Raw genomic sequence first — 25,070 nt, forward strand, 5'->3', positions numbered from 1 at the left:
GGTGCCCCTCTTTTTTTTTTTTTTTTTTTTAAGATTTATTTATTTATTTGAGAGAAAGAGCTGGGTGGGGAGGGGCAGAAGGAGATGGAGAGAGAAACTTAAGCAGACTCCATGCTTGAGCGTGGAGCCCCATGTGGGGCTTGATCTCACCACCCTAAGATCACGACCCTGAGATCACAACCTGAGCCGAAACCAAGAGTCAGATGCTTAACCAACTGCACCACCCAGGTGCCCCTGCAAGAAACTATCCTAAGTGCTTTACTGGATTAGTTTAGTCAATCCTCAGAGCAATCTTCTAAGAATTCTAATGAGACGATCTGATTTCAGAGATCCTCCTTTTTGGCACAAACAATATTCCTTCTCTTAATAATTACTTAAATCAGTGCATCTAATGTAGAGCCTTAAAGTGCAATCCATAGACCATCTATATCAGTATCACCTGGAGTTGTAAAAAATGCAGATTCCTGGGTGCCTCCTCTGTATGGAGTACCCTCAAATACTGGGAATGTGGCCTAAAATCCTTCTTTCATTAAGTGTTTCATCTGATTCTTATAAATATTAAGTTTTGAGAGCCATTATTCTAGTATTTCTCTTCTACCACAAATGGGGGTGGTGTTCTGATTTGCATTAGATAGTTTTTTTAAATTATCATTTCTCTAGCAAAGTAGCCATTGATTCCAATTTTATTAAGAGCTTATATAAAAATGTTTTCTAAATTTTATTAAGTGCCTGATTTTGTTATTTGTTTTTGCTTCTTTGACTTATTAGTATAGTAAATTATGTATATAAATTCCCTAAATTAGTATAGTAAATTATGTATATAAATTTCCTAACATTGAAGCTTCCCATGGATGTTTGGAGGTAACATGCATGTTCTTAACAGTATTATCCTTCTAAAGTGCTACGGGATTCTTTCTGCCAATATTTTCTTTCGGGATTTTTTCTTTGTCTTTGGTTTTCTCTAATTTGAATGTGAAATGGCTTGTTATAGTTTTTTTTTTAAATTTATTGGCTTATTTGTTATGTATTTTTCCTGACTGATCTGAGCTTCCTGGATCTGTGGTTTAGTGCCTATAATTAATTTTGCAAAATGTTCATCCAGTTTTACTTCAAATATTTTTTTCTGTCCTATTCTCTTTATTCCCCTTCTGGTGTTCCATTTATACATATTTTACACCTTTTGGGATGATCCCACAGTTCTTAGATGTTCTGTTCTGTTTTTCCATTATTTTTTTCTGCTTTGCATTATGGTTTGGGAAGTTTCTATTGACCTATCTTTAAACTCACCGCTTCTTCCCTTGGCCATGTCAAGTCTATTGATGAGCCAATCAGAGGCATTTCTTATTCTTACTACAGTTTTTTTTATTATTATTTCTAGCATTTCCTTTTGATTCTTAGAGTTTCCATTTCTCTGCTTGCCTTACTCATCTGTTCTTGCACGTTGTCCTCCTTTTTCATTAGAGGCCTTAATATATTAATTATAGTTACTGAAAATTCGCCATCTGATAATAACAAAATTCATGCCATATCTGGCTCTGATGGTTGTTTTGTTCCTTCAGACTGTGTTTTTATGATTATTTTTTTCCTTTTAGGCATGCGTTGCAAGTTTCAGTTAAGTGTGAACATGATACATTGGGCAATAAAGATTGAAATAAATGGGCCTTTAGTGTGAACTTTTAGATGTGTCTAGCTAGGAGTTTGCCTCTGTTTAGTGTCTGCTATCACGATGATTGGCAGAAACTTCAGTGTCCTCCAGTGTGCTTATTTTGATCTCCCCTCTTGACTTCGGGCTTCCCTAACTACTCCTTCTCAGAGAGAGTCTGTGTCTTGCAGCTCTTTCAGCTGCCATCTACTGCTGTTATACTGGAGCCCCCAGAGACGAATGGCCTGTGTCTCTGGGCTGTGACCTTTACAAGTATTTCTCCAGGTGAATAGGTTCTTTGTCTCCCTGTTTTCTTCTCCATTCCCTGGCTGCAGCATTCCCAGGTATTTCCTTGAAATTCTGACCCCTCTTATGGTGTTTCTTTGTTCCCTTCAGTGAGGTAGGAAGATTGGAAGAAGCTGGCCTGGGAGGAATTATCTTCTCCCTCTAGGATGAAGCTCTGGTGAAGTGATCTCTCCAGGAGAGGTGTCTTTTGTTATGGAAAAGACTATGGGCATATTTCACAGTGATTACTCTTCCTCCCTCCAAGCCAGAGCCAAGAGGGGCTCTTTCTCAGATCCTTATCATGAGAAATTGGTGGAGTTCCTGTAGCAAAAGCCCATGAAGCATGAGGGTACTGCCTAAGATGGTGGCCCCCAGAAATTTCTCACTCTCATTCTAGTCCTCGCTCAGTTTCCAGCAATTCTTCAAAACTATCATTTAAATGTGTTTACAGCTTATGGATTTCAGTGGCTTTTTCTGCAGGCAAGGAAATCTTGGGTCCTGTCTCTCTCTGGATATTCCTGTCTTTCTAAACGTCACAGTGACATCTTGTCTTGAGACCTCAATTCTCTGATTTTTCTCTGAAAGTCATTGATTTTACGTTTATCCAGCTTTTTCTCACTCTAAGAACAGGAGTGACAACTTTCAAACACTTTACATGTCAGAACTGAAACTGGAAGTCCTGGTACATTCACTTTTTCTGCTCCCGACATTTTCCCAAGTAATGCCTGCTTTTTCTTAAAGGAACTGTTTCTTTTAGAACTGCTCAGTTGTAATCTTCATAGGAAATTTGATTTTATCTCCTGGATAAGTCATTTAGGCTTCCTTTATTTTCTTTTAGTCTTCGTGGTTGCTATAAATATAAATTGAGCAGGCCAATTATAAAAACAGCTTGCTTTATATGCTAATTAACCCACATTTTGAAAAATGAAGTCATTTGCAAATATAAATTTACACTCTAGCCACCCTGATTTAAGAACATCATCACATTCACCTATACATTGAACTCAATGGAAAGAGGTCAGTTGTGCTGAGCATTCATATCCTAGGTTATTCTCACTGCCCAGAACCACAAGGCAAGAATTCTCTCTACCTGCACCCTAAAACTCTAATCTCCTCTTTGTCTACTTTCTAGTATAGTTTCATTAAAAAACTACTTTCGATGAAAAATTATATTAATCCTAAGACTTTATTACTATGCTAAATCAATTGAAATATCATTCAAGTTAATAACAACCAAGTGCACTGAAAAATTAGCAAAATGAAGCATTAATCGAGTTGCTTAGATTTTCATAGTAATTTTTTGCTTAATAAATCTTAACTTTGGTGATCTTTGCACATTTTATCCTCTATAAAATGCTACCATACAATTACCTAGAATTGGCTCCTGACACATCACCACCTAAATGTTGGGAAACAAGACACTATGGTTATTCCTGGCATGTGCATTGGAGTCATCCAGACCAGAGTTGAAACACAGCTCTAACATATGGTAAATAAAGACAAGTACTTTTAATCTGTATGCCTCATTTTCTTCTCACATATTAGGTAAGAATTGTAGTAGATATCTTTAGGATTGTCATGAATTAAAATTTAACATTTAAGGTGCCAAGTATACAATAGATTATCAATAAATGGTATGGTAGGCAGGATTTCTAAAATGGCCCTCCACCCTAATGTAATCTGTGCATATGATGAGGTTTTACTGTATTGTGTTATATGGCACAGTTGACTTTCAAATAGGGATATCACCTCAGTGGATCTGATCTAATAACATGGATGCTTAAAAGTGAGTGTTTTTCTCTGAATGGTGATAAAAGGGGAAGTTAGAAAGATTCAAAGCACAACGGGGTTCAATGCACAGTTGCTGACCTGAAGATAAAAGAAGCCAACACTGTGAATGTACTAAATGCCACTGAATTGTACTCTCTAAAATGGTTAAAATGGTGAATTTTATGTTATATGTATTTTATTGCAATAAAAACGTAGAAGAGAAAATAACTAGACATGAAACAAGGTAAGAAAATGTGACCCATTATGGGGGGGAGCAGTCAATTGAAACATTTCCCATGGTAGCTTGTAAGATGGATACTTTAAAACACCAATTATAAGGACACAAAGAAATGGAAACACATTCCATGCTCATGAATCAGAAGAACAATTATTGTTAAACTGTCTATACTACCCAAAGAAATCTACAGATTTAATGCAATCCCCACCAAAAGACCAACAGCAGTTTTCACAGAACTAGAACAAACAATCCTAAAACCTGTATGGAACCACAAAAGACCCCAAATAACCAAAGCAACCTTGAAAAAGAAAAGCAAAGCTGGAAGCATCACAGTTCTGGACTTCAAATTATACTACAAATCTATAGTGGTCAAAACAGTATGGTACTGCAAAAAAGACACATATATCAATGGAACAGAATAAAAAACCCAGAGAAAAACATTACTATATAGTCAATTAATCTATAATGCAGGAAAGAATATCTGATGGGAAAAAGTCTCTTCAACAAATGGTGTGGGGATAACTGGACAGCAACAGGCAAAAGAATGAAACTGGACCACTTACTTACACTGTACACAAAAATAAAATCAAAATGGATGAAAGACCTAAATGTGAGACCTGAAACCATTAAAATCCTAGAGGAGAGCCCAGGCAGTATCCTCTTTGGCATCAGCTATAGCAACTTCTTAGTAGATATGTCTCCTGAAGCAAGGGAAACAGTAAAAATAAACTATTTGGACTACATCAAAATAAAAAGCTTCTGCACAGCAAAGGAAACAACCAACAAAACTAAAAGGTAACTTACAGAACGGGAGAAGATATTTGCAGATGACATATCTGATAAAGGGTTAGTATCCAAAAGATATAAAGAACTTATAAAACCCAACACCCCAAAAAACAAATAATCCAATTAAAGAATGGGCAGAAGACATGAATAGACATTTTTCCAAAGAAGACATGACATCCAGATGGCCAACAGACACATAAAAGTATGGTCAACATCTCTGATCATCAGGGAGATGCAAATCAAAACCACAGTGACTTACCACCTCACACCTGTCAGAATGGCTGAAATCAACAACACAAGAAACAACAGGTGTTGGTGAGGATGTGGAGAAAAAGGAACCTTCTTGCACTGTTGGTGGGAATGCGAACTGGTGCAGCCACTGTGGAAAACAGTATGGAGGGTCCTCAAAAAGTTAAAAATAGAGCTACCCTACAATCCAGCAATCGTACTACTGGGTATTTACCCAAAAAATACAAAAACACTAATTCAAAGGGATACATGCAACCTTATGTTTATGGCAGCATTGTTTACACTAGCCAAGATATGGAAGCAGCCCAAGTGTCCCATCAATAGATGAATGGATAAAGAAGACATGATACACACACACACACACACACCTACACACACACACAAAATGGAATATTACTCAGCCATCAAAAAGAATGAAATCTTGCCATTTGCAATGACATGGATGGAACTAGAGAGTATAATGCTAAGTGAAATAAGTAAGTCAGAGAAAGGTAAATACCATATGATTTCACTCATATGTGGAATTTAAGGAAAACAAATGACTATAGGGGGGAAAAAAAGAGAGAGAGGCAAAGCGAGAAACAGACTCTTAACTATAGAGAACAAACTGATGGTTACCAGAGGGGAGGCAGGTGTGGGGATGGATGAAATAGATGATGGGGATTAAGGAGTGCACTCGTGGTGAGCACCGGATGATGTATGTAAGTGTTGAATCACTATATTGTACACCTGAAACTAATACTACACTGTATGCTAACTATACTGGAATGTAAATAAAAACTTTAAGAAAAATAAAACACCTATTATAAATATGCCCAAGTGCTTAAAGAAAAAGATGGGCATAATGAGAAAATGCATGGGGAATCTCAGTAGGGAAATGAGAACTATAAAAAAAAAAGAATAAATGGAAATTCAAGAACTGAAAAGTTGAATATGTGAAATAAAAATAAAGCACTGCATAGGCTTAATAGCAGAATGAAGATGGCAGAAGAAAGGGTCTGTGGAAAGGAAGAGAAATCAATAAAAATTTAAAAATCTAAAGAACAGAGAAAAAATTGAAAAACAAAACAAAGAGAAAACTTCAGTGATTTGTGAGATAATAATCATCTAGCATATGTATAGGGAGAGAGAGGGGAGAGAGAGAATAGATCAGGGAAAAAATGTCTGAAAAAATTAATGGCTGAAACTTTCCCATATTGGTTGATAAACATCAAACTACATATGTAAGAAATTCAGTGAATACAAGCTGGATAAATACAAAAAAAAACTATACTTAGGCACATCTTTGTTAAACTGTGTAACATGAATGATAAGTAGAAAATTTTCAAAGCAGCCAGAGAAAAGTGGCAAACTACATACAAGGGAACAATAGTGTGAATATCAGCTGCATTTTCATCAGAAATAATGGAGGCCCTAAGAAAATTGAAAATGTTTAAAGTGCCAAGAGAAAAAAAATCCAACCCACAATTCTATATCCAGTGAAAATAGCTTTGGAAAATGAGGGTCAAGAATACATTTTAAGAAAACTAAAATTTGAAAGAATTTATCACGAGAAGACCTGTACTACAAGAAATATTGAAGAATCTTCTTCAGACACAAGGGAAATGGGATCAGATTGGAATAGCACTGGGTCTAGTTAAATATATAGATGCATATAAACATAGGAACATAGGAATACACACACACACACACACACATAGGAAAATGGAAAACAAATAGCAAATTGGTAGATTGAATGTCAACTGTACCAGACAGAGCATAGGGTAGCTCCTTATGATTTTCACCTACTGATGGCCATGCCCTTTATAATCCCCTCCACTTGACTGTGGGTGGGACTTATGAATTGATTCTAACCAATACAATCTGGTAAAGGTGATGGAATATCAATCTCATGATTATATTATAGAAGAGTCCATCTTAGCAGCCTGGAGCAAGAGCTTCTCCTTGCTAACTTGATAGAGAAGCCTCCAGGTACAGCAACCAAAAATGTCTCTAGACATTGTCAAATTTCCCTCAGGGGCAAAGTCAATGCCCAGTTGAAAACCACTGGGTGTTATATGCAACTGACTAATTATTGAACACTACATCTGAAATTAATGATGTACTATATGTTGGCTAATTGAATTTAAATTAAAAAAGAAAGAAAAATAAAACCACTGCATTAAATGCTTACACTAGAATAGGAAGAGATTTTAAATCATTGATTTAAACTTTCACATCAAGACAGTAGAGAAAGAAAAGCAAGTCAAAACCAAAGTATATAAAAAGAAGTAAATTACTAAGCATAAATCAAAGAAATAGCAAACTAAAAGTAGATAAAATAAATGCACGCTTGGTTCTTTGAAAAAAATTAACAAAATACTTAACCCCCTAGCAATATTGGACAACAATGGTAAAGAGAAAACACTAATTACAAATATCAGGAATGAAGGAGGGAGCATCACTATCAATTCTATATACATTAAACTGATGGTAAGGGGATTTTATGCACAACTTTACACCAATAAATTTAGCAATTATGTGAAATGAACAAAGTCCTTGGAAAACACAATTTACCAGAACTGACTCAAGATGAAAGAGAAATTCCAATAATGCTGTATCTTATAGAGAGATTGAATTCATTATTAAAAATCTTCTCAGAAAAAACAACTCCAAGTCCAGATGGTTTTAATGGTGAATATTATGAGACACAGAATATAGAAGTAATACCAGTCTTACACAAAATATTTCTGAAGATAGAATAGTTAATACATCTTATTTTATGAGGACAACATAATCCTGGTACCCAAATCTGATAGACATGTCAGGAAAAGAAAATTACAGACCACTATCTCTCATGAACATAGAGGTGAAAATCCTTAATAAAATGCTATCAAACTTAAAATGATAATTTTTCATGTCCCAGTGAGATTTGTCCCATGAATACAATTTTGATTAAACATTGGAAGAGCAATCATTGTAATTGCCCACATTAACAGAACAAAGGAGAAAAACCATATTATCTCAAAAGATGGAGAAAAAAATTTGAAAAAATTCAACAACAAGCTGCAATAAAAACTCAAACTATGAACATAAAGGGACTTCTTTTTCCTGATAAAAGGCATTTACAGAAATTCTAGTGCTAACTTCACACTTAATGGCTAGTGTTTAACGCTTTCCCCCTGAGACCAAGGACAAGACAAAAATGTCTGCTCTCACCAATTTTGTTCAACATTTTGCTGGATATCCTAGCCAATGCAATATACCAAGAAACAGAATGCTAAGGAGTGCAGATTGAAAAGGAAGAAATAAAATTGCCTTTATTCATAGATAAAATTATTGGTGCCCTATAAAATCCTAAGAAATCTACAAAAAATTAGAACTAACAATGGAATATATTACATTTTCAGGATATGAGTGCAATGCACAAATATTCGTGTTTTTTATTCCAGCGGAAGACAGTTGAAAAACTACAACAACTAGCATTTACAATAGCATCAAATAAAAAAAGATAAAGTACTTAGGACTAAACCTAGTAGAAGGCATCAAAGACCCTAGCTTGAAAACCATGAACCATTGCTGAGAAAGAGAAGAATCAAAAAAAGGGAGAGTCAAGACCTGTTCAAGTTTTGGAAGATTCAGTATTGGTAAGGTGCCAGTTATCCTCACATTGATCTATATATCTTTCACCATCTTAATCAAAAGTCCAGCAAGATTTCAGTTCCAATTGGAAAAATAATTTTAAAATGTATGTAGAAATGCAACGGATCTAGAGTAATGAGAACAATTTCAAGAAGAAAGTTTGAAAATTCACACTCCTGACTTCAATACTTACCATAAAATTATAGTAATTAAGACAAGATGGCATTGTCCTATGGATGTAAAACAAGAATAGAGTACAGAAATATACTCTTATTCATATGGTGAATTGATTTTGTCAAAATTTCCCAGGAACTTTGGTTAGAAAAGTAAAGTATTTTCAACAGTTGGTGCTAGAGAAACTATATATTCATGTGTGTGTGGGTGGGGGGACTTTAAACTATACATTTCACCTTAGACAAAAATTAATTTGAGATTAATCATGGACTTAATTATAAGAACTAAAACTATAGTTTGTGGTAAATACATAGGAATGCATCTTCATGAGTTAGGCAAAGATTTCTAGAATACACAAACATTTTCCATAAAAGAAAAAGTAATAATAAAATGAACTCCATTAAATTAAGAACTTCTCTTTATCAAAAGTCATAATTAAGAAAAAGAAAAGTTAATCTGCAGAATGGGAGGAGATATTTTTAAAATATGTACCTAATAAAGTATTCACAACTCTAACATATAAAGTATTCCTCCATTAAATAAGAAAAGACACACAACTCTACATTGAAAAAGACAGAATACTTGAAGACACACTTAACTAAAAATGATATATAAATTGGCAATAAGTTCATGAAAAGTTGCTCAACATCATTAGTCATCAGGGAATGCAAATTCAAAATGTAATGAAATACCACTTCACACCCACTAGAATGGCTAGAATTAAAAAAGACTGACAACTCTGAATGCTGGCAAGGATATGAAGCATCCACATGTTTCCTACATTGCTGGTGGGAATGCAGAATGTTAGAGTCACTTGGGGAAACTGGCATTTTCTCGCAAAGTTAAACGTGCACTTTATACATGATCCTGGAATTCTTCATGAAAATATCTGTTCAGAAAGAGACTTTTATAAGTATGATTTCTAGAAGCTTTATTCATAATATTCCAAAGTTGAAAAAAAATTGGAAAAAAAAACACAGATGTCTATCAACAGGAAATTGGATGAACAAATTGTTGCATATTCAAATAATGAAATGAAATAACATTCAGCAATGTAGAAAGAGGTAGCTACTGTTATGTACAATGGCTGGATAAATTTTGAAAATATCTTGAGTATAGACGTTGACAATAGAGTGTATATAGTGTGAAGATGTTCTTATGTACTTCAAAAACAGGGAACACTAACCTACAGTTATAGAAATCAGAACAGGGATTATATATGGAAATATAGAGAGACGGGGGTGATTTGGCTAGAGTGGGCATTAGGAAACTTTCTAGGATGATAGACATATTTTATGGGTTCATTAGTATTTGGTTACATGGGTGTATATAAGGGTGTGCTGGTGTTGGCTCTTATTAGCTATAGAAAACCAATTACAGTGGCTCGCCCTTATCCACAGTTTTGCTTTCCACCCTCTCAGTTTCCCCACGGTCAGTGATGCTCCGGAAGCAGATGATCCTTCTTCTTCTTTTTTTTTTTTTTTTTTTTTTAAGATTTATTTATTTATTTGAGAGAGAGAGAATGAGAGACAGAGAGCATGAGAGGGAGGAGGGTCAGAGGGAGGAGAAGCAGACTCCCTGCCGAGCAGGGAGACCGACGCGGGACTCGATCCCGGGACTCCAGGATCATGACCTGAGCCGAAGGCAGTCGCTCAACCAACTGAGCCACCCAGGCGCCCCGATGATCCTTCTGATGCAGTGTCAGAAGGTCGACAGCCTGAGGCTGCGTCGCGATGCCTACGTCATTCACCTCAGGGGGTCTTGTCAGGGAGACATTTTATCTTCTCACGCCATCAGAAGAAGAAGGGTGAGTACGCTACAGTAAGATATTTTGAGAGATATTTAGTAACTTCTAATGCAGTATCTTGTCATAATCATTCTATTTTATTATTAGTTATTGTTGTTAATCTCTTCCCGTGCCTAATTTATAAATTAAACTTTATCATAGGTATGTATGTATAGGCAAAACCAGAATCTATATAGGGTTCGGTACTATGTGCAGTCTCAGGCACCCACTGGGCGTGGGGAGAGTCTTGGAATGAATCCCCCGTGAATAAGGGGAGACTACTGTACGTGCCTCCTTTCCCACCTCTGCTTTCAATGTTATCATATCAGTGGCTTGGAGTAGGCCATCGGTGGCAGTCTTTCCACCGTGGAAATCAGCAAATGCTACATATTGAGGCTTTTTTTTTTTTTAAGAGAACTGTTTTTCAGCACATCACCAGATTGTATAAAGTTGTAAGCTATTTATTGAATTGTTCACTTAAGATTTCTAATATTGAATACATCATGACTGTTTACCAACTCGAAAATTTCAAGATGTCCTAAATTCTTTCCACCATAGATGGACAAATGATATCTCTGCCTTTCGGTTCTTACATAGTTTATTTTGGGCCAAATATCACATTTGTATTCAAACCAGGATTGTGTTTTGTTCAAGTAAAAGAAGTATGAGACTAGTTTTAAATTACCTTTTCCTCCTTTCTCCTTCAGTTATCTTTATTTTCATTCTTTTTTTTTTTTTTAAGAAATAGGTGTTTTATCTCTAAACTGATAGACCTTCTTTGCAACATATTAAATTATTGTAACGGGTGAGTATGTGAGTGTATGAATTCTTTTTTTTTAATTGCACAAAGCAGGATGATTAGGAAACATTTAACCAAAGCAGTGTTGCTATTTATATTACTACACTTTGAGCAAGTAACAATTGCAAAGCTTTGTTTGTTGATTTTTTTAAAAAAATTGGATCCAGTATTTTCAAAAGAAGAATTAAAGCCTTTTTAAAATAGTGCCTCTAATTGTACTTGAGGCTGGAAAAAACTCATATGATTTTATTGCTTTGCTAAAATTATGCTTGGAATTAGTTTAACAGAACATTCTCTGGAAGTGAATTGTCTCTTACTGTTCACTTCAAGTTCAAAATCAAACAGACTTTGAAACAAGGAGATATTTTCAGAAAGTAACTATAAATTAAAATGGGCCAAGATGTGTTTTCAGTCTCAATAAAAATAAAAGCATCAGAAAAATATTATGATTGATAATGGTATTATTAATGAATTTCATCTTTTTTTATTTCAGATGTACAAGCCTGATTTACTTGTTTGAGGCACATGACACACATAAATTGTTTGCTGAATCAAAGATCATTGGCTTCCATTGCATCCTATAGACAATGCCTCATCTACATGATATGTTTGAGTTTAATGTCTGTAAGGCTATTAGAACTGGAATGCTTTCTCTGTTGGTCAACAATGTTACTTTTTGTGGCTTTGGACCAGAAAAACCAGGAGGGCTCTTTTGTTACACAAAGATATGCTTCCTTGACAAAGATTTCTTCTAGTGATGCAGTAACTGTGGATTCGGTATATATCTTAGTGTTTGGGAATTTATCAGACCCAGGCTTGAATCCACGCTCAGTCACTTTCAATTCGTGTGGCATTATTCAAGTCAGTTAACTTTTCTGAGCCTCTGTTATCCGGATAACAGTCAGAGAGAGGTTTAAATGAGATAATATAATAGTCTCTCCTGGCACATAAGTAATCAGTCAATATTTTATAAATTATTATTGTTTTAATTAAATCCACTAAGTTATTAGCTCTTTCCAGACTGGTACAGTGGCTTATTTATCTTTTCCTCAGTGCGCAGAATATGGTCTGAGACACTTTAAATGCTCAAAAAATATCATGCTTTGATGTACTGGAGACTGTGGGTGATTCGTGCTTTGAAAGGATGTGAATAGTATGGAAAGTTTTGAATGCATAAAAGTGTAAAAAAAAAAAAAAAGGTGTAAAGAGAATAGTACAGGGGGCCTCCACGTTTCCATCACCCCACTTCACCAATTCACAGGTCATTTTGCTTCCTGTATCCTCCTAAGCACTCCCCCTTCCCATCTTTCTTGAAGCAAATTGAGTTCTTTTTTAATCCTTGCTGCAATCAAGTCTGCTGGCCTTCCCAGCTGGCACACTCGGGAGACACAAAGACATTTGAAAGGAGCATAAACAAAACAGAATTGTGAAGTGATATCTACTGCTATGATCACAGAAAGCATTTCCGAAGCTTAAGAGAAAATATGGATTTTCCACTGCTGCTTTTGTCCCTCAGGGAAGATAACTGAGGCTCAATTGGCAAACAAGGGACAAGTGGTTAGGGTTTAGAGCCTTTCTGAAAATGACACATACAGTACAATGATAAGTTTTTCTTTCTTAGATTGAAAGGAATTAGCCACTTTCCCTGCATTTGCAGAGGAAGAATATGGAATTTGCCCAGCAGTATAAGGGCTAAATTAATTTATAGGCATTTATGGCAGATGAAGCAGCGATTTACCATACAGCCGTGAGCCAAGAGAGAGGTTACGGATGTTCCAGTTGGTATCAGTCATTTAGTATAAAAGCAATAAAAGTGTCTCAAATTATTCCTGATAATTATTATCCACCAAGTTCTCTCTTTTTCATAAAAAGTAGCTTTCTGTTGTTTATTGGGCTCTATTTCCTTTAGTGCCAAGATTGCACGAGTCATACGTAAGAGATGTGGGGGTTAGCAGCAATCACTGTAGCAATCTTGTCCTAATCACAGGCAATATCCTGACTGCTCCATTTTTCCTAGTGTTCACCTCCTTGAAGAGAGGCCGGTGGTAATGGCAGTGGCAACTGGGTGATGTTTTGGGGAGAAGTTTGACATTATTTCTTGATGTAATAGCATATTTCCTTAAAGGTTATTTGAACTCGCCTTGTGTTATACAAAGAAAGGGCAGAGTAATTTTTGTTGTGGCAGACTTCATTGATTTGGGGTGGCACTGTTGGTTGCATGTGCATCTGAGACTATTACAAATAGAAACCTCACAAGCATAACCTGGTTGTATTGGCAGGCTGTCTAAGATGCCAACAGGCATGTCCAACCACCACGGGAAATAAGCTTACTTTATAACTTAGAAAAAATATCAAAGTGCCTACCTAATCTTTAGTCTTTTGCATTTCTTTTATATTCATATTAAGATTCATTTCATCATTCAGTTATTTACCCAATAAATCATTTTTGCAGATTTATTCTCTACCTAGTCTTGTACTAGGCTGTGGGACGGTACATGAATCAAGCTCAGTTCCTCCCCTTAAGGAGCACACAGTCTGCCTGAGGAGGCAAGTCTTTATACAGAAAACCACAATAGCTTGATAAGTAGAGGACCAAGCGAAACTTATTTTGAGCTAATTTGGAAATAATAGTATGGTGTCTAGTTGTTAGTAGAACATTTAATACCCATGTAGATTGATTTTGAGAATTGCTCCATGTAGTATTGCTCCATATAGTATTACTAATTAAGACTTAAGATTTAACCAAGCATTTTCAAATTGGAGTCTTACAAATCTTAGGGGCATCTGGGTGGCTCAGTTGATTAAGCATCTGACTCTTGGCTTTGGCTCAGGTCGTGATCTCAGGGCCATGAAATCGAGTTCCCCATCGGGCTCTGTGCTTAGCAGGGAGTCTGCATGAGATTCTCTCTCTCTTTCTCCCTCTCCCTCTGCCCTGCCCACCCCCAAATAAAAAAAAAATTAATAAAAATAAAATAAATCTTAATATGTTTATCCCCATTTCTCTGCTGCCTTTTACAAAACTCCTTCAGTTATCAATACTCACTGACTTCAATTCTTGGTCTTCATCTCACTTTCTCTTCCTTCTTACACTTTCTTTCTTTGGCTCCCAAGACCCCTCTTGTGGTCCCCTTCCTACCTCACTGGCTGTGCCTTCTGTCTCCTTTTCTGAATCCTCTTCTCCCCAACCTCTTAATATTGGGATGCCAGGGCTCGGTCCTCAGATTTCTTTCTTTTTTTTTCAATTTGTATATAATCCCTACATGAGCTAATCCAATTCTATGACTTTAAATGTCATCTAGATGCTGCTGACAACTCCTTGATATATACCTTCAGCATAGACCTCTCCCCTGAAATATGTCTGTCTCCTTGATACTCCATTTTAACTTCTAATAGACACTTCAAATTTCACATGTATAAGGCAGAAATTCTAATTTCCAACACCCCCCCCCCCAAGGCAGGCAATAACTTCAGTTTCTCATCTCTGTAAATGGCAGCTTTATTCTACTTGCTCTAGTTAATAATGAGAGCTATATTTTACTCTTCACATTCACAGAAAATTCATATTTAATCTATTAGCATATCATTTAGGCTCTTCATTCAATGAACATATATTTATTGAGTACTTACTAAGTGCCAGGCACTGTTTTACTTCCTGGAGATAAGGCTGTACTAAAAAGGACAAATTTTTCAGCTCTCATGAAGCTGACATTCTAGTGGGTAGCTTATAGTTAGTTGAGTGTCTCTCTCTTCAAAATGTATTCAGAAACTACTTCATCCCACTTCCGCCACTACCTCCCTAGTGTGACTCACTATCACCTCTTACCCAGATTCCTGTAATGGCTCTCTAACTGGTCCCCCTGCTTCTGCCCTTGACCTTCTACCATCTATTCTCAACAAAGTAGCCAGAATAATCCTGTAATAACATGAGTCAGATACTTTCACTTCTACACTCAAAATTCAAGAATGTTCTTCTAGATATTGACATGGCTCACCCCCTCACTTCCTTTCGTTTCTGCTCAAGTGTCATGTTATCAGAGATGCCTATCTTGATCAGACTACAAAAATAGCACACATACACTGGTTACTCATCATCCCTTTACCTTGATTTAGTTTATCTTCTGAGAATCTATCCCCAAGCTGTTTGTGTAGTTGTTCATGTCTTTCTTCCCTTCCTGGAATGTAAGCTTCATGAAAGTAGGGGTTTTTTTCTCAGTTTTGTTTAATCAAGTGTTTGCTTTCACAGAGAAATCCATCGAATGGAAGAGCTCATCATAGATCTTGTAATACAAGACAGGATGGAATTACAGAAGCGGGAATTCTTCATTCTGACTAGGATTCTCAGGGAAAATGTCATGAAATGGCATGACATCATAGCTTTGAAGGATATTAATCATTCTGATAGCTAGAGAATGATGGCAAAGACAGCCCAGGTCAAAGAAACAACAACAAGAGAATAGAGTACAAGAATCCATTAACATATCATATGTTCAGGGGTGGTAGACTGGCACGTCATAAATAAATATAGAAGAACTTAGGGAAAACAATGCTGAAAGTACAGATGAGGTGATACGGGGGAGGACCCTATATGACTTCTTAGGAGCTTGGCCATTATTTTATAGGCACTGGGAATCCATTATTGGATTTTACAGGAAGGAGATAGGCATGATTCCATCTGTATAATAGGAAGATTAATCTAACAATAAGGCCAGGATTGTATTAAAGAAACAAGATGTACATTATGAGCCTTTTGAAATAGTCCAGATGGAAAATAATAAGGACCTGAACTCCTCTGCTCACTGGCTATGTGACCTTCACTTTCAGGTCTCTCCCAACTGGGACAGTCTCTCATTTTTATATATTAGCAATGGGGGATGCTGTCTCAGCATTGTGTTTTCCTCTTTCCGGATATGCATGGCATGCTCCTATTTTGCAGTATTGGGTGGAATGCAGGGAGAGGGGAGAAAAACATGTTTGGCTTAGAAGAAGGTATGCATAATAGAATAATTTAAAAATATATATTTGTCAGTGTCAACTACAAATCGAAAACAGAGGAATGGTTAGGTAGATTATAGTCACTCCATTTATGGGATTTTATGTGACCACTAGAAGAAAGTTTATGAACTATTACAGATGTAAAACATCAAGTCATTCATCCATCCATTCAACAAATATGCGTTTAGATGCTATCATGTGTCAGGCACTACTCCAGTGCCCGCTCTCAAGGAACTCACCTCCTAGGGTTAGAAAGCTTATTCTATGATCATCAGTGAGAAAAACAGGATGCAAACTTGCAAAGGCACTTTCTAAGATAGACTAGAATAGATAGAGAGTATGTAAAGGAAAGACTTAGAGAAGTTGTACTAAAATGATAAAAATAATGGGTATTTTTAGCATAGCAGAATTATTTATTTTCTTACTTAAACTTTTCTGAATTTTCAACAGATACTACTTCTATATTTGGTGCATTAATTTTCTTTTTTTTTTTTTTAAGATTTTATTTATTTATTTGTGAGAGAGAATGAGAGACAGAGAGCACGAGAGGGAGGAGGGTCAGAGGGAGAAGCAGACTCCCCGCTGAGTAGGGAGCCTGATGCAGGACTCGATCCCGGGACTCCAGGATCATGACCCGAGCCGAAGGCAGTCGCCCAACCAACTGAGCCACCCAGGCGCCCCTGGTGCGTTAATTTTCTATGGTTGTGTAACAAATTGCCACAAAATCAGTAGTTTAAATAAGGGCATTTATTATATTACCATTTGGAAGGGTGAGGAGTCCAGGCCTGGCTTAGCTAGCTCTTCTGCTCGGGTCTCACAAGGTTGTAATCAAGGTGTCAGGTCAGTGGCATTCTTATCTAGAGGCACAAATGGGGAAGAATCTGCTTCCGAGCAGATCCCATGCCTATGTTGTATGAAGAATTAATTTCCTTACATCTGTAATACTGACTGGCCTGGCTTTTTACAGACTGTTGGCTGGAAGGCCCTTAACAACTAGAGACCACCTTCAGCTACTAGAGGCTGCTTGTAGTTTCTAGAAGTTGCCCACCATTCTTTGATACGTGGGCTTCCCCAAATTGATCACTTACTGTAGCCAACCAGCAAGGGAAGTCTCTATGGCAAATCTTATACAAAGTAACATAATCGTGGGAAGGACAGTTCATCACATTTCCCATATTCGGTTGCTTAGATGCAAATGACAAGTCCTGGGCACACTCAAGGGGAAGGAATTGTGCCAAGGCGTAAATATCAAGTGATTATGGGTGGCCATTTTATACTATCTGCCACAATCAGAAATATATATTATTGAATAAAATTAGATGGTGATTATAAAATAAGTCATGTTAGCTTTTTCTACTTTCCTGCTTAGGGAATCAATAACTTCAAATCTCAAGGGCTTAAAAAAAGGAATTTTTTTTCTCCCTCTCTTTCCATGTTGGGTACAGGTCAAGCTAACTGACAGTTTCACATGTTTTTTCATTCCAGGATCAGGCTGCAAGGAGCAAACACCATCTGAGATATGCTGTTCTCTTGCCAAAGGAAAAAGAAATAGAGCTGGCAAAAGCTCCAGATGCCTGTTATAGCTTTTGCTCTGAAGAGGGACACATCACCTTGGCTCACATTTCACTGGCCAAAGCAAGTCTTATGACCAAGTCTGGCGGCGGTGGGACAGGAAAGCGTACTACCCCTGCCACAGGTGGACTCTGCAAGTCACGGGGCAAAAGGTAAGGATGTATCATTGGAAACATTAAATGCCATCTACCACCATTTAATGAGGTTTATCATTGAATGAGTAAAATTGGAATCCTAATTTGCCAATAATACAAGAAAATCTTGGGCAAAAAAGGATTCCAACATATAAAATCAATTGCCTGGTCCACAAAATTGAGAATATATTGAATATATATTGTCTTATTTGATTAAGCAAGAATAGCCTGGGGCGCCTGGGTGGCTCAGTTGGTTAAGCGACTGCCTTCGGCTCAGGTCATGATCCTGGAGTCCCGGGATCGAGTCCCGCATCGGGCTCCCTGCTCGGCAGGGGGTCTGCTTCTCCCTCTGCCCTCTTCCCTCTCATGCTCTCTGTCTCTCAGTCTCTCTCTCTCAAATAAATAAATAAAATCTTTAAAAAAAAAAAAAAAGAATAGCCTGGATTTTCCTTTTCCGCAAGTAAAATTTGATGTCTCCCTTAGATGCCCTAGTTCATTCTAGTGTCACTTTGGGGGAGGAATATTGAAATATTAACTTCATAATAAAGTCCGCAACAATATTCAGTTAATTTGTTCTCTAGGAAAGATATCACATGCCATTTATTGATTTTCACAAGAAGGAAATAAGCGAAAAGAAACATGTGCCTGCCCCCCCACACTGGGTACCAATTGAAGAAGCAGTAGGAAGTTTATCATGTCAGAGATGTCATCCAAATAGACTTGGAGATGCATTTACTTTACACATGCCCCATTGGGTTCTCAGTTCCATCAAACAGGGTACTGCTGAGCATTCCTCATGTGCCCAGGCATGTGCTTAGCCTAAGATAAATGAAGGGGTGGGGGTGAAGAAATGAGAATTGGAGGACAGATTTCCCTCTCTGGGGTCACAGGTGGCCCTGTGGTGGAAAGAGGGGGATTGGAGAGGTAGTCGCCCTAAGGTTTTGGATGTTATCCATGCAACTGGTCTGTGAGGGGCTTTAGTCTGGGCAGTGACAAAGAGATTCCTGTTTTAGACCTTTAGCTTCTTAAACTTTAATGTGCATACCAATCGCCTGAGCGCTGGCTAAAACACAGATTTTGATTCAGTAGAACTGGGATGGGGCCTGCAATTCTGCATTTTTTTTTAAATTTTTTTAAAGATTTTATTTATTTGACAGAGAGAGACAGTGCAAGAGAGGGAACACAAGCAGGGGGAGTGGGAGAGGGAGAAGCAGGCTTCCCGCAGAGCAGGGAGCCCGATGCCGGGCTCGACCCCAGGACCCTGGGATCATGACCTGAGCCGAAGGCAGACGCTTAACGACTGAGCCACTCAGGCGCCCCTCAATTCTGCATTTTTAATAACCTGCTAGGTCGTACCAATGTGGCTGGCCCAAAGACCATACTTGGAGGGGCGCCTGGGTGGCTCAGTCGGTTAAGCGTCTGCTTTCAGCTCAAGGTCATGATCTCAGGGTCCTGGTATCAAGCCCCGCATCGGGCTCCCTGCCCAGCAGGGAGTCTGCTTCTCCTTCTCCCTCTGCAGCTCCCCCTGCTTGTGCGCACTCTCTCTCTCTCAAATAAATAATAAATAAAAATCCTAAAAAAAAAAAAAAAGAAAAAGAAGAAACAAAATTTGAGAATAGAGAAACAAGGTTTGAGATAGAACCTTATCCCCTGCTCATTAGGAGGATGGATTAAAGGGGGGGAAGGAGGATAAAGGCATTTGTATACACAAATTCACTGTCCTTCACCTTTTAAGTGATCTTTGCAACTTGTGATCATTACCTACCCATTTTGATTAAACATTAAATATTGCTATCATCGAATCCCTAAAGAACCCATTCCTAAAGCGTGATTTAGGCCCTGGCTAAGTGCTAAAGCAGAGGATTAGAAATCTGTGAACACCATGACTCTGCAAGTCTTCTGCCCTACAATCAGGTAAGAAAAAAGATGTTGGAAACTGCCAAAAAAAAAAAAAAAAAAAGCTGAAATCGAAGCAAGGTCAATCAGTTGTGACCTGAGAGGGCAGAGCTTAGCACTGAAGTAGAACAGCTCCCAGGGAGTGAGGCAGAGAAACTGGCAAGGAGGTGGGTGAATAAAGGAGATGGACACACAGAATCCAAATATATTCTGACCTAAGAATCAAACGCACTGTAATTCCACACACTTTTCAGTCCTAAGGAACATTCCACTAATATTTAGATTTGGGTTTGTTTTGTTTTGTTTTGTTTTGTTTGTCCTTGCAAATAATAAGGCTCTAAGCTAAAGATCGACTTCCCGAAATGCCCTGACTTCTGGAACTGTTCACTGACAGATATTTCAAAGTCTAATAGGTAGAACATGTTGGAGATCATCTAGGGGTATCTGTTTTATAGATGAGGGAACTGAGGCCCATTGGAGAAGCTGGGACCAGTCATCTGAGCCTTCGTTCAGTGCCCATTACCCAACACTAACAGAAAAAATAGAAAATTCATAGCTCTTGTCTGTGAGGTCACTGCAAGGCTTAGTTTAACTTGTCTGTAGAAGTTATAATATTTTTAAAACTACATTAAACATCACATGGGATATTTTATTTAAATGTGTATTTGTCAGCACCGAAAATGAAAAAAAGTAAGCTGTGACAAGTTGATGTGAAAGTTATCATTGTAATATATTCAGTTTGACATATTTCCATAGAAGCAAGCTGTTCATAACTGCAGATTTATTGCTCATGTCTCAATGTTGTGTGTCACTGAAAAATGCAGTTTAAAACTCAAGAATAGGAGGGAAGCTGATCATCATCAGGTAATGATAATGCAGAACAAATTTGAAATTTTCTTCAGGGACAGGAGGAGAGGGTGGAGGCGAGTGCCTGCATCAGACAAAGTCATTCTCCTTAGAACGAAATTGGAAACAATGTACATGTATTTGCAATGCTAATGCTCAGAGCTCATAACTTTTTAACTGGGTGCAAAACAAAGCCTTTAGTGAATTTCTACCCACGATGAGGTGTGTATATGGATACATTTTTCTTTCTTTGTTTTCTTAAATAGGAAGTGTGATGTATCAGGCTGGCTATATAATCATTACATAAGAAAAAGTACTGTTTTCTGGGCATTTATAATGATGGCTCTGATTTTAAATAATCAAATTATTGATAAAGTGAGGTCGTCACTTGAGATACTTTTCTGGTCAATTCAGATCAGGAAAAATAGTGTTTGGAAGCAAAAAAAAAAAGTAAGACTGGGAACAAAATCCTATGATTGCTTATCTACATTGATTAAATTCATGAAAATGTTGCTTATTACATACTTGTTTTTAAGCAGGCACTGGTTTTGCAATCACGGCTGTCCTTATGCTGTTTTTAAGGCAGGTCAGACTATCACAGTGCTCAACTCTGTGTATCCTCTGCTGAAGTGTCAAGGACCGCTTACTGAGTTTCTGGGCGCAGACCCTGCTGGGGACAGTTTAGGTCAGTGGTTCTCAGTGGAGGAAGGGTAACGTCCCATAGGGTGTACTTCGGCAAATATGACAACTTGGTTGTTTTTGGTTTTTTGCGGGGGGGTTGGTTCCCTCACTGATGGTGGGGATGTGCTACTCGCCTTTCAGTGGACAAGAGCCACAGGAAAAGATTGACGTCAAATATCCCTACTGCACCTTTATAATCTTCTCATAATCATCAGAATCTAGAAGCTGATTCCATTTTACATATGGACTCTGAGTGCTTCTGCGTGGATATAATATATGTTGCCATTACACGCAACCACTGTGTAAATCAAGGGAAGCTGATACTTTGCCAAAAGTGTTGTGTTCTGGTTAAGAAAATGCTGCTCCTGGTAACAGTAGCGCTCCCGGTATTGGATTCAGCGGGCGATGCAAGGGCAGGAGTCTGCATGTTAAGGGGTCGCTTTGCTGGTGATTCTAGACGGAAGAGCAAGCTCGGAACCACATTATTTCTTCTCCCGCGGAGTAGCCCCTTCCTGCCAGGCATTGTTCGGTGCCCCTCGTATACACAGTTAACAAACTGACAGAAATCCTCACCCTCACTCTAACGGGGAGACGTGTGTCGCAGAAAGTAAATGTGAAGAATGAGGAAAACACACCGTCTGTGAGAAAGTGATAAGTGTTGTGGAAAACAAAAAAGAGACAAGGGGGTGAGAGTGACAGGGATGCCAAGTTTGAAGAGAGTGCAGATATTGTAGTTTTCACTCACGGGGGCCTGGCAGGCTTTGATGATAAGGGGACATTCCTGCCAAGGCTTGGAGGAGGTTGAGGGAGTGACTCCTGCAGATAGTTGAGAACAACAGGCTCCCAGGATGCGCCCTCCTTCTTTGAATCTGCACCTTTAAGTGTCCTTTTCTCTCCTGTCTCTCGTCTTCCCTCACCCCTCCTGGTTTCCTCCCCTCCTCTCTCTCTCTTCTTACAGTTTTCCATTGTTTCTTTTAGGCCTCACACTGGCTACCAGGTGCCATCCTAGGCAGTGCCTATATCCCTCCGGATTGAAGAAGTTACTGACCTGCTGCTTAAAATAGCATTAGATCGATTAAAACGGCTGATTATTTTGAAAACAGACTTTTCTGGTGTGATCATATGAACTCTTAGGCTCTAAGTTGTCTGAGGATGAGACCAGGGTTGGGTCTGCTAGTCCTTTGTTCATAGAATGTCCTCCAGAGGCTTTCGATGAGTTACTTTTAACTTCACCATCGAGCAGAAAAACAACTCCCCTGTTACAGTTAAGTGGATGATGGAATCATTTCTATAATCCCAATATTTCTTACAACCCCTCCCCCAAAACATACCTACCTAGAAGTCAGCTGGTTACCTCTAAAGTTTATTTTGTTTTTAAATAACCTTGTTCAGAACTCTATCTCCTGGGATCCAAAGAGTGAAACAAAAGAAAAATTTTGCAGTTAAAGTCAAGAGGTTTATATTTCAGATGTATGAAAGGAGTCCCAAAGTAATCAGTGGAAACACATAACTGAGATTAGTATTTCCAATATCAGAGGAATTTTGTAGGCTGGCAGCACATAGAAAATTTAAAGAGCAATTTGGTGATAAAGATTGTATGCTACACATAAGAAACCATATTCCAAAGTGATCCTGTCATTGTCTGCCTCAACTTGGGAGTGTACAACCAAAAATGGCATCCCACATTTGTTTCCAAAGGAGATGATTTTACCAAATCAATAAAACCCCAAAGAAAAAGACTAGAATGCTGAATGGTTTATAATAAACATGAAACTTCTTGCCTCATCATCTTCCCCTGTTTGGGAGAGGTGTTGGACTGTCAGCTTGCAATGGTATGTTCTCTGCAATTAAAGGGGCTGATCACTGGGACAACTGATTTCAATGCCTCATTCCCTCATTAACGATCTGGATAACCTTCAGTAACATATTTAAATTCTTTGAGGCTCAGTTGCTTTATCTGTAAAATGGGAATAATGATCTCTCTGGAGCACGAATGGGGAGTTTGTGAGAGGACTGAATGAGATCGTATCTGGAGGTACTTTGAAAGCTTTGACATTGCTACACAATTAAGAGGCATTCTTACAGGAGGTTATTAGCTCTTGAGCATAGAGCAAGTAGAACAGTGTTTGTACTGAGGACATGTATTGGCTTGGGGCTATAGCTGCCCTGACTTAGTCATGAGTTGTCAACATTTACATACATAACACCGAGGTTATTGTACTCTTTCATCCCTCCCCCTGCAACTGGTTTTTGTGGAATACTGTCTTTTCTATCACAGATGCCTTCCTCTGTAATCACTATCAAAATACCCCAAATGTGGCACAGAAAGTATTGCTAGCCTTTTGGCGGACATGCTTTGCACAAGCTTATCAGAATCGATGCTTATTTGACAGGAAATCGTGTGTAAAAAATCTCAATACTCCCATGAAATTTGACATACCTGCCCCAGGACCCCCAAATTCCAGTCAATGGCAGTCAATATCCAGTTAATACTGCAGCTACAAGGGTCTGTGCCTGAGGACCTCTCTCCAAGTTCCTCAGCTGCCAAATTTCCTCCTCATCCTCCAGGATTTATGGGGAAGAATCTGTCTCTGATGGTCTTCCCCTTCACTTTTCTCCTCTTCATTCGATGGTCTGATGGATGCTTCTGGCCTCCTTTGAGGGTGTATGTGTCCAATGAATATTCCAACCCCGCATGGCCTCTGTTCCCTCACAGCCCAACATGTCTAACTGCTCACTGTGGTTTGGCTTGATTTTGACCACATGTCTTCGTGTTACACGTCAGTCTACTTGCAGTTACATGCATATGTAAGCTGCAAGGATGGGTCCTAATCCATATAGTTTTCCATCAGTTCTTAAGGCTGTCTTTAGAACATGAAGCTCTCTCAAATCCAGCAAAGAACAGATTTTTGCCTATGGGGCCTGTTAAAATTAACCTTCCTCTGCCATTCAAATGAGGGGAGACACAGCTATCCTTTAATTGCACCAGATGTTCTGAAGTAGCAATAAAGGTTCTAGCTAAACAGAGTGATTTAGATGACAAAAGAAATTTGAGTGTCTCCACTGCCAACTCAATTAAAAGATGCTGCGTTTCTATTTGAGAAGAGTTTGTCAGCTGCACAAAAGAATGATTGCAATGCTATGACAAATCAAAAGATGCTTTTGGCCAGACTTATATGTGCTCCGTACCCAGACATATGCTTGTCTGTGTTTGACTGTTGAAAACCTCAAATTGTAAGTCATGAAAATGACATGATGAGACTTAAAAGCTTTTCCTGAGCTCACAACTGTGCTCAAAACAGAGAGAAGCTTCCCCATTCTCTGGAATGTTTTCATTACCCACCTCAGTCAACCTGTCACATAATGGATGCTGTGCATTTTGAAAAGCACATAGTCTTGAGGTGGAATTGAAGGCTCTTAAGCTGGGCATTTTGATCGGAGCCTCACCGAAATAGATGGTGCTAGTTTAGGCTTGGCGAATCGTTGACAACTATTCATTGTGCATTTGAGAGGAGCGCAATTAGTGCAATTCGTCAAGCCATGTGTAATCTAAAATGGAAATCCTAGATGTGAAATTAACAAAAAGGTGGTTATTGTGA

The 25,070-nt window shown here is 38.1% G+C and overlaps 1 pseudogene; it reads left to right on the top strand.

Annotated features, from left to right (window-relative positions):
• Window positions 1-10,498: 10,498 nt before the first annotated feature.
• The window catches only part of LOC118008196, a 195,783-nt pseudogene continuing 181,211 nt past the window's right edge, over window positions 10,499-25,070 (top strand).

This window comes from Mirounga leonina, unplaced genomic scaffold (genome assembly GCF_011800145.1).
Source record: "Mirounga leonina isolate KUSES-001 unplaced genomic scaffold, KU_Mleo_1.0 Mir_101608, whole genome shotgun sequence".
In the NCBI taxonomy this organism is placed as follows: Eukaryota; Metazoa; Chordata; class Mammalia; order Carnivora; family Phocidae; genus Mirounga; species Mirounga leonina.